The sequence below is a fragment of the Rutidosis leptorrhynchoides genome, chromosome 1, assembly GCF_046630445.1.
Source record: "Rutidosis leptorrhynchoides isolate AG116_Rl617_1_P2 chromosome 1, CSIRO_AGI_Rlap_v1, whole genome shotgun sequence".
Classification (NCBI taxonomy): domain Eukaryota; kingdom Viridiplantae; phylum Streptophyta; class Magnoliopsida; order Asterales; family Asteraceae; genus Rutidosis; species Rutidosis leptorrhynchoides.
The window spans coordinates 497,760,676-497,771,554 of record NC_092333.1 but is presented as its reverse complement, the minus strand read 5'-3'; the positions used below and the strand labels follow the sequence as shown (position 1 = coordinate 497,771,554).

General features: G+C 33.6%; 1 pseudogene; it reads right to left on the bottom strand.

Annotated features, from left to right (window-relative positions):
* Positions 1-530: 530 nt before the first annotated feature.
* On the bottom strand, positions 531-8,998 carry LOC139841004 (premnaspirodiene oxygenase-like; annotated as a pseudogene).
* Positions 8,999-10,879: the final 1,881 nt, after the last annotated feature.

Genomic DNA, 10,879 nt, shown 5'->3' with positions numbered 1-10,879 from the left:
CAAACGATAATATTACTTAATAGAATAAAATATTCTACAAACAAGGTTTCATTTGTTAAATCACTACTAAATGAGTTTACAATATTTTGTCTAAGTCTAGAAAGTCTAGTTGTACTGGGAGAGGTATGATCATTTTAAACTTTCGATAGATCATTGACTCTTAGTATTCAGATTGCCCTGTCTAAATGGCCGATGTATCATTTGTATTTGTTAATCTTCGAATCCGTTATATTATGTCATTACGTTTTTTCGCTAACAAAAACAGATCAAAAAGAACTAATAGATTATCTTAATATACTCTACCATTGTGTAAAAAGAGAGAAATACTACTAATTACTGCTATGCACTAGGAAATTTGATCTAATAAAGTAAATAACTAATACCCTTTGTGTTAAATAATACGAAAGCTATAGCAATAGAAATACATTTAAAACTCAATTCATTCATATAGTTTCATTTAATATTATAATACAAATAACATTTATTTAATTAAACAAGGTTTTTCTATTCATAAACATCACAAGGTTTCTTCACACCGGAGTATAAGGAGTGGCAATTAGATACAAATTATTTTTTCTTCTCGAGGTAGCTCCAAAAGTCTCACTCATATCCAAGTCTTGAGGCTTCATTCCTCCATAGACTTTCCAGTCGAAATGATAGAGTAAGTGAGATAGAATAATCTCAACATTCGCTACACCAAATAAAATTCCTGGACACATCCTCCTTCCAGCCCCAAACGGAATATACTCCAAATTATTTCCAGAGAAATCGATACTACTATTCTCAAACCTCTCAGGTAGAAAACTATCAGCATTGGGCCAATATTCAGGATCTCTTCCAAGAGCCCATGCATTAACAATGACTTTAGTTTTTACGGGTATGACATATCCATTGATCTCGCAACTTTCCCTGCATTCTCTAGGAAGCAATAAGGGACCGCTAGGATGCATTCTCATAGTTTCCTTTATTACCATGTTTAGATACTTCAATCCTTGATATTTAGTTTCTTGTACTAATGGTTTTGCCTTGAAAACTTCTCGCACTTCCGCTTGTGCTTTTTTCAACACTTCAGGGTTCCTTAGGAATTCAGACATGGCCCATTCCACTGTTGATGAAGTAGTATCAGTTCCAGCTGAAAAAACATCCTGCACATGCAAGACAATGTTTATCTGACTAAACAAGGTTTTCCTGTTCCAGATGTTCATGGAATGGGGAATTTTCTCATATGTATGCAGTCTAATCGAGTTACCCTTTAACCATTTTGACCATTTTTCCTGATCACCCCAAGATATGCTTTTAGTGAGGTTTTAACTTGTGACATCTTGTGAGGAAAAAAGTTTCCCAACCACTAGGCTTATCTTGAACCGGTTCACAATATTTACTTAATTATTGTAACGTAGATGATATTTAGGTGATTAGAGGATTAATATCTCAAAATCGTGTATATTCTGTTAACCTATCTAATATTAATCAATCGCTAATGTCCCTTATACTATGTTAATTGAAAGCTAGCTAGTAATAAGCATAACAATGTAAACTGTTTGATTTTCATAGGTTCAAAATTCTTAGATATATACTTACCAATATCACCGCTTTAATGTTTTCTGTTGAGATAGGAAACTCAAGATCACCACTATCTTTAAGCCTAAAAAGAATATCAAGCAAATCTTCTTTATCTCTGCTGACTTTAACCCCTTTTGTATTTTCCTTGTCTTTTTCATGTTCAGCAATTAACCGTTACTTAAGACTTTGTCAAGATTTTGGTGGATTTTTTCCATCCTGGAGCTCATTCTTGTAACAACATGGAGAAACTTATAAGAAGGAAACAAATCAGCTATATCAAATCCTCCGGCTACAGTGGACAAATCCTGTAACATCTTAACCAGTAAATCTTGATCTTTGGGTATTTTTCCAAAAGCAGCTCTAGAAGTTATAGTATTTGTCAACGTAGAAATCTTTTCAGATAGATTTATTGGTAATCCTGAGGACGACACAATCGATTCTATCATAAACTTGACTTCTTCTTCTCGAATATAAGAAAATGACTGAACTTTTTTGGCACTAAGAAGTTCTAAGGTGCAGATTTTTCGGAGCTGTCTCCAGTAATTACCATATGGAGAAAAGGCGATGTCGCTGCTGTTATACATAATGATCTTGCCAGCTTGAATTTTAGGCCTGTTTGCAAATGCAACATCGTTCTTTATCAAAATTTCTTTGGCCACTTGAGGTGATGAAACAATCAATGCAGAAACTTCACCAAGCTGGAGATGCATTAACGGACCATGTTTTCGAGCCAGATTTCTAAGGACATGATGTGGTAGTTGTCGACTCACCATGGAAAATATGTTTCCAATAATATGTATCTTCCATGGACCCGGTGGTGGGAACTTTGAGCATGAATTTGGTTTTTTGGTAATGTTTAGTACCTTCAACAGATAGAATATAGTTACAGAAATAACTAGGACCGAAAATGAGATTTGGAATTCCATTAGACAAAAATAGAAAGAAAGGTGAAGAAGTGGCTTGTCATGTAATTAATCTTGTTAAAGAGTTGGCCTTTATGATAACTTCAACTTGAGATTTTTTGTTGGTTTTAATATGCTTGGGTCGTTGAGTGTTCACTCATCTTGGATTCAAATAGCATCTACGACCCCCATAATAATATTGAATTGTGAGTGTGTCATGTTGGATATAGTTTTGGTTAGAAGAATTGGATATGGTTGCATAGTATTTGTGAAGGATGTTATCTCACATAGGTGGGAGAAAAAAATTGGAGGGGACTTGCTTGGTTATAAAAGAGGGGTTAAGTCTTCATTCCAAATTGCACCAATCAATACACTTTAAGTATTTGATTAATTCTTTCTTTCTTACCCTTGTTTGAGAGTTGTATTAGTTAAATATTTTGGAGAGTGTAGTTGGCTTAAGAGAGTCGTCTATATCATTGTAACAATTTGTGATATAGTGTATTTCTCTCTTTGGGGGCCGGTGGTTTTTCTCCTGTTTTGGAGTTTCCACGTTAAATCTTGTGTTGTGTATTGTTCTTATTTCTTTACTGTTTTTCATTGGGAGTTTGTTGGGAATTAGTGAGGCCGTAATTTTCCAACAACTGGTATCAGAGCGTCAGGTTTGACGGGGGTCTCGGTTATAGGATTCAGAGTATGCTCTGTGGTTGCCACGGGAGTGGATCGTCCACATCAGAAACGAGTTCTATTGATCGTATAGGGTATCTGGTTAGACAATATTTTTTCTGATTCATAGTAATAGTTGGATTTGTTAGTGGCGAGTTGTGGATTTCTGATTTAAAGGGTCCTGGCTACCTGCTACATCTTTTGGCTATTTGAAACGTGAGCAAAATCAGAGAAAGTATTATTTATAGGATACGGATACGATGTCGAAGTTCAGTCCAATGAGGTTTGATGTAGAGAAATTTGATGGGATGATCAATTTTGGCTTATGGCAGGTTCAAGTCAAGGATGTGTTGATTCAGTCCGGGTTACACAAGGCATTGAAAAGTAAACCCACCTTTGTTCCCGGCAGTGATTCTAGCAGTAAGTTCGATGAAGAAGAATGGGATGATATGGATTTGAGGGCAGCAAGTGCGATTCGTTTGTGTCTTGCAAAGAACGTGCTTGCAAATGTGCACGGGATATCAACGGCAAAGGAGCTTTGGGTTAAACTAGAGCAGTTGTACCAGGGCAAGGGCATCTCAAATCGGTTGTGTCTTAAAGAACAATTTCATACTCTGCGTATGGATGGGGGTTCAAAGATTTCAGATCATCTAAGTATTCTTAAAGGTATTGTTTCAGAACTGGAGGCTATTGGAGTTAAAAAGGATGATGAAGATAAAGCTTTGAGGTTGATATTATCTTTATCATCGTCTTATGAACACATGAAACCTATTTTGATGTATGAAAAGAAAACTCTGAAGTTTGAAGACGTTACTAGCAAGCTCCTATCCGAGGAGAAAAGACTTGAAGGTAACTGGGTCTCGTCATCAGGAGATACGATAGTGTTGTGTTCGGATAGGCGAAAGAGAAACTCTGGGAAGAATCTGGTATGCTGGAGGTGCGGGAAGACTGGGCATGTAAGGGTTAATTGTCCAGGTGGAGCTAATTCGGTAAATGGCTCTAAAGGAGCTAATGATGTCTCCGTTGTTACGGAGAGTGACGAATTTCTCTGAAGTCACACCATCCTCATGGTGTGTCAGCGCCACCTTGGAAAGGAATGTTCGTTAGCGGTTCCACAAATTACATATGGGCATTGGTTTGGCGTTGATGCAGGTTGTGTGGTTGAAACTAACGTTGTAGCTGATGAAACTTCTAGGGAAAGCCAAACAGAAAGTTGCACCATAAAGTTTTAGCTGGTTGTTCAACAACATGTGCCGAGGTGAAATGCTTGGAATGTGATATTCTAAGTGTTATACTCTTAATGGTGGAGTATGAAAATTCTTGTTAAGAGTTATGATTGTCTGTTATGACAATGACTGTCGGGTCTTGACAATGTTCGATGAAGATGCAAGTTTTGTCTCTTGGGAGATAATGTCAACGGCATGAAGATGAGGATCTTGAAGTTGTCGTCGAGGAAGCGTCTACATCGGTTATCCTTGCAATATGGAAGCATGATTATCTTCTTCTATCCAAAAGCTGGAGATTTGTTGGATATAGTTTTGGTTAGAAGAATTGGATATGGTTGCATAGTATTTGTGAAGGATGTTATTCACATAGGTGGGAGAAAAAAGTTGGAGGGGACTTGCTTGGTTATAAAAGAGGGGTTAAGTCTTCATTCCAAATTGCATCAATCAATACACTTTAAGTATTTGATTATTTCTTTCTTTCTTACCCTTGTTTGAGAGTTGTATTAGTTAAATATTTTGAAGAGTGTAGTTTGCTTAAGAGAGTCGTCTATATCATTGTAACAATTTGTGATATAGTGTATTTCTCTATTTGGGAACCGGTGATTTTTCTCCTGTTTTGGAGTTTCTACGTTAAATCTTGTGTTGTGTATTGTTCTTATTTCTTTACTGTTTTCATTGGGCGTTTGTTGGGAATTAGTGAGGCCGTAACTTCCCAACATGTCATGTGTGATTTCTTAAATGCGAATATACCGGCCAGTTTCCTTTAAGGTATACTGTATGTCTTTTATTTTATAGTGTATTTCATTTTACCTTCCCCATACGTTTTCTCTGAATGGAATTATTAATTGATGACAAGGAATCGATAGAATTCCAAATGATGTGAGTGTTGTTATGGAATTATTAATGATGAATTTGGTTATGTTTATAACTTCCGAATTCATAAATTGGTTATGTCAAGTTACATCTATTTTTTTTAATCTTAGTTGTCTTAATCTATTATGTTACAAATTTCAAACGTTTTGACGTTGTTTTAACAAACTTTATAAATCAATCATTTGTTAGAATTATGATCAACGTAAGTCTGAAATTATCTTTTTCATAATTCTTATTGTATAATTAACAATTTGTGTAGGTGTTGTTGATTGTTGATGAAAGGATCACTGATGCTTTATTTCTAGACACTCAAGGGCTATTTCTGTCACATGCTCATACTTGGTTCTTAAGGACTTGGACTTGATGAACCCGAGGGACCATTCTTGTCATTATGGATTTTTATATAAAGCTTTGCTTAGGGTTATTGCTCATAACACACACACACACATACGATTCATTCCATGCTTTTTGATTTTGGCCGATTTCTAGGTTTTCAATTATCATCATTGTCTTCATCTTGGTGATTGATTCTGAATATTTTGGTTCTGTTTATTCATCTGATTTGATATTGTCTGTATGTTTAGAGTGTGTAATTCTTATATTGTTCATCATTGTAAACGACTGATATTGATTCTTTTAATAATTTTGATAATCGGTTGTTTGATTTCTAGGTTGATTCTCTTATTCTTACATGGTATCACAACGGTCGATCTGATTGTGGTGTGTTTGTTCGTGTTTGATTGTTCTTTCAACCATTGTTGGAGGAATTGGTTATGGTATTGTTCGAAACCCTAAATCCAAGATTAAGGTTTGTTCTTTTTTTTCCTGGTGATTCAAAGTATTCTGCATAGTCCGCTGTTATTCTTCTTTTGCTATTGATTCGTTGATTGCTATTCAAGATTATACATCTTGAGAGGCGAGTCTCGAATTTATTCATTGCTTTCTTTTTATTTGTTAACCCTATTGACCGAATCCCAGTGCCTAACTCTTGATCTACATTCTTGAAACGTGTGAAAACCTGATCAAGCACTTGGTTGATTCTTGACCAGTTCTTGTATTTATTACCGTCTCTTTATCCCTACAGGTTGCTTGGCTAGTAGCCAATCGTTGGGAGGTTAATCTCTTCTTTTTACTCTATAAAATTGTGCCTGGGATTTATTGTAACTAGGTGTAAAACTGCATGCTTATTGTGTGATTTGCATATTATTGTCTATTTAATATCTGCTTATTTGTGTATTTGTGTATTCTTGTAACAACATGGAGAAACTTATAAGAAGGAAACAAATCAGCTATATCAAATCCTCCGGCTACAGTGGACAAATCCTGTAACATCTTAACCAGTAAATCTTGATCTTTAGGTATCTTTCCGAAAGCAGCTCTAGAAGTTATTGTATTCGTCAAAGTATAAATCTTTTCTGATAGATTTATAGGTGATCCTGAGGACGACACAATCGATTCTATCATAAATTTGACTTCTTCTTCCCGAATATAAGAAAATGACACAACTTTCTTGGCACTAAGAAGTTCTAAGTTGCAAATTTTTCGAAGCTGTCTCCAATAATTACCATATGGAGAAAAGGCGAGGTCACTGTTGTTATACATAATGATCTTACCAGCTTGAATATCAGGCCTGTTTGCAAACGCAAGGTCGTTCTTTATCATGATTTCTTTGGCCACTTGAGGTGATGAAACAATCAATGCAGAAACTTCACCAAGTTGAAGATGCATTAACGGACCATGTTTTCGAGCCAGGTTTCTAAGGACGTGATGTGGTGGTTGTCGACTCACCATGGAAAATATGTTTCCAATAATAGGTATCTTCCATGGACCGGGAGGTGGGAACTTTGAACTTGAATTTGGTTTTTTGGTAAGGTTTAGTGGCTTCAACAAAAAGAATATAGTTACAACAATAACTAGCAGCGAAAATGAGATTTGGAATTCCATTAGACAAAAATAGAAAGAAAGGTGAAGAAGTGGCTTTGTCGTGTAATTAATCTTGTTAAAGAGTTGGCCTCTATTTATAAGAAAAACTTCAACCTGAGATTTTTTGTTGGTTTTAATATGCTTGGCTCGTTTGAGTGTTCACTCACTTTGGATTCAAATAGCATCATCTATCACCCCCATAATAATTGAATTGTTATTGTGTCAATTTCTTAAATGCGAATATACAGGCCACCGGCCAGTTTCCTATACGGTATATGTCATTTATTTTATACTGTATTTCATTTTACCTTCCCCATGTATACCTTTTTCTGAAGGGAGGTGATATTTCCAAATATGATTTTGATAGATCCACACACATATATATTGCTACTTTCCAGTTATACCCTCCGATAATTTGAAATGAAAATTTTATATAACACATCATTAAGGGTAATTTAGTGAATTTGTGTGGATCTATCAAAAATAAGTTTGGAAATATCAATTCCCTTTTCTGAATGGAATTATTGATTGATGTCAAGGAATTGAAAGAATTCCGAATGATGTGAGAGTGTTGTTATGGAATTATTGATGTTGAACTTGGTTATGTTTATAACTTTCGAATTGATAATTTGCATGTTGTTTTATATACTTGTATTAGACATTAGATATATAAATATATAGATATATAGATGTACATATACACTTTCATTTTGTAAGACTTCAGGGTAGTCAGATCGGAGGATGCAACAAACTTCACCTTTTGAAAAAGGGGATGATTCTCACACATACTTTTTTGATCCTCACACACCTATTTTAACATTTTACTCTTCTAATAATACTCAATTGGTGTGTGAGGATCAAAAAAGTGTGTGTGAGAATCATCCCCCTTTGAAAAAATATACTACGTTTTTAATCTATTTTTTTAATCTTAGTCGTCTTAATCTATTATATTACAATTTTTAAACATTTTTACGTTGTTTTAACAAATTTTATAATTTAGCAAATGTTTGCTTCAGTCAAAATATACCTCTAGATCCGCCACTGCCTCAAATGGACAGAGTAAGAGGTGATGCATGAGGTGTGGGTCACAACGATGTCTTCCGAATCTTCATCGTGATGCGAGAGACGTGATGTCAGAAATCGGCTGAAAGTGAGAAAAGCTAGATTTGTTATTTGAAAAAAGGCAGGGAGAAAATGTCAAAGGTGTTGACTTTTTCATCCGTTTGAATCAACGAATCTACCACTGTTGTTATTACCAATCATGTTTTTTTAATTTTTACAAGAGAGGTCTCAATGGTTATGTCTTAATCCTTCAAGACTAGATGCCACTTCAGCGTCACATCAATATTTTTTTTTTCATTACTAAACACTCCTAAGAGCTACACATTTCTTCCATATTTTTTAAATTACTTTTTAATTTTTTCTAAATAATATTTATTTAAATAAAACTAAACTTTTATTAAAAATTAAAAACATTACAATAATTAAAATTAAAAATTACATTAAAATTTGAAAAATAAAATTACATTAAAATTAAAAAAAAAACACTTCATCTTCTTCTTGAAAGTGGACTTCTTCTTCATCATCGGGAATGTGTGAAGGTCCTGCCTCGGCTTGATTGTTTGGATTAATTGTCGGATCATGTCGAATTCGATAATTAGGTGAAAGATTATACACGTGTTCTACAAACATATCTCGTAGTAGTCGATGAATGCCCACATCTCTTAATTTCACGTTCATCCGCATATGCACCTCGACTCTTTCTTGGAATGTTCCTCGTGCACGTCGAATCGGACGATAATTCTCCTCGAGCCCACAAAATGCATGACCGTTGTCCTCGGTTATCATATTATTTAATATGATACATTTTGTGAAGACCCGTCCTAATCCATCCGGACAAAGTCCACATCGATTATAAACGATTCACAATAGTTGATTACATCGCGAGGTACTTGACCTCTATATGATACATTTTACAAACATTGCATTCGTTTTTGAAAAGACAATCTTTCATTACATCAAAAGTTGACAGCATGCATATCATTTCATAATACAACCAATTATAATTGACTTAATAATGATCTTGATGAACTCGATGACTCGAATGCAACATCTTTTGAAATATGTCATGAATGACTCCAAGTAATATCCCTAAATTGAGCAAATGCACAGCGGAAGATTTCTTTCGTACCTGAGAATAAACATGCTTTAAAGTGTCAACCAAAAGGTTGGTGAGTTCATTAGTTTAACATAAATAATCATTTCCATCATTTTAATAGACCACAAGATTTCATATTTCCATTTCTCGTAAACATACGTCCCATACATAGAGACAAAAATATCATTCATATGGATTGAACACCTGGTAACCGACATTAACAATTTGCATATAAGAATATCCCCATCATTCCGGGATCCTCCTTCGGACATGATATAAATTTCGAAGTACTAAAGCATCCGGTACTTTGGATGGGGCTTGTTGGGCCCGATAGATCTATCTTTAGAGTTCGCGTCAATTAGGGTGTCTATTCCCTAATTCTTAGATTACCAGACTTAATAAAAAGGGGCATATTCGATTTTGATAATTCAACCATAGAATGTAGTTTCGATTACTTGTGTCTATATCGTAAAACATTTATAAAAGCAGCGCATGTATTCTCAGTCCCAAAAATATATATAAAAAGGGAATAATGAAACTCACCTAATGTATTTTGTAGTAAAAATACATCGAACGACATTGAACAAGTATAGGGTTGGCCTCGGATTCACGAACCTATATCATTTGTATATATATATTAAGACATATAATCGTATTCGAATAAATATATATATAAATTTATTAATTACATTATTTTTATATTAATAACATATATTTTTAATTTGTATGTACTTCAAATGGTTAATATTTTTATAGTTATATTAATATATTCATATACATACTTGTTTAATATTATATTTAAAAAATCGATAATTTGTTGTTTGTAAGAGTTTATATAAATAATTTTTGTAAGTTTTATATATATAGTTATGTGCAGTTTTAATATAAGTGTAGTATATATAATAAATATATTTTATGTACAAAATATTTATTTGTTTAAAAATGATAGTTTTAATATTAACGATTTACTAATAATAAAAATAAAAATCCTTATCATTATTAGTAATACTAATAATAACATTGATAATATCCAAGGGTGTTACTTAATATCAAAAGGGAAATAATAATAGTTATAGTATCTATTTTTACATAATAATAATGATAACTGATAACTAATACTTAAATGACAAAACTTATAGTAATTATATCACTAATGTTAATAATAATAATAATGGTTATTTTTCTTATAATCATGATATTAATAACACTAATTACAGTACTAATAATATTTATAATTCTTGGTAATAATAACAATAATTAATAATCAGTAATAATAATAATGGTAATAATAATGACCATAATAATAGAAATAATATTAAGTAAAAACTACCTTAATAGAATGAATTTCCAAAAAGGATAGTCCATGCCCGAGTTTGAACCCCCGACCTCTCGAAAACCAACCCCCTTCCTAACCATCTGAGCTAACACATCTTTCTGTTTTAAAACCACAACTCAAACTAAATAATCTAATCCTTCTGTTCCTTTCTTTCTCCTTCTACTTAATCAATTCAGTCGACCCTTAATCTCCTTATGACAGTTATTTGTGTTTTTAAGTTTATGAGTTTCAAAGA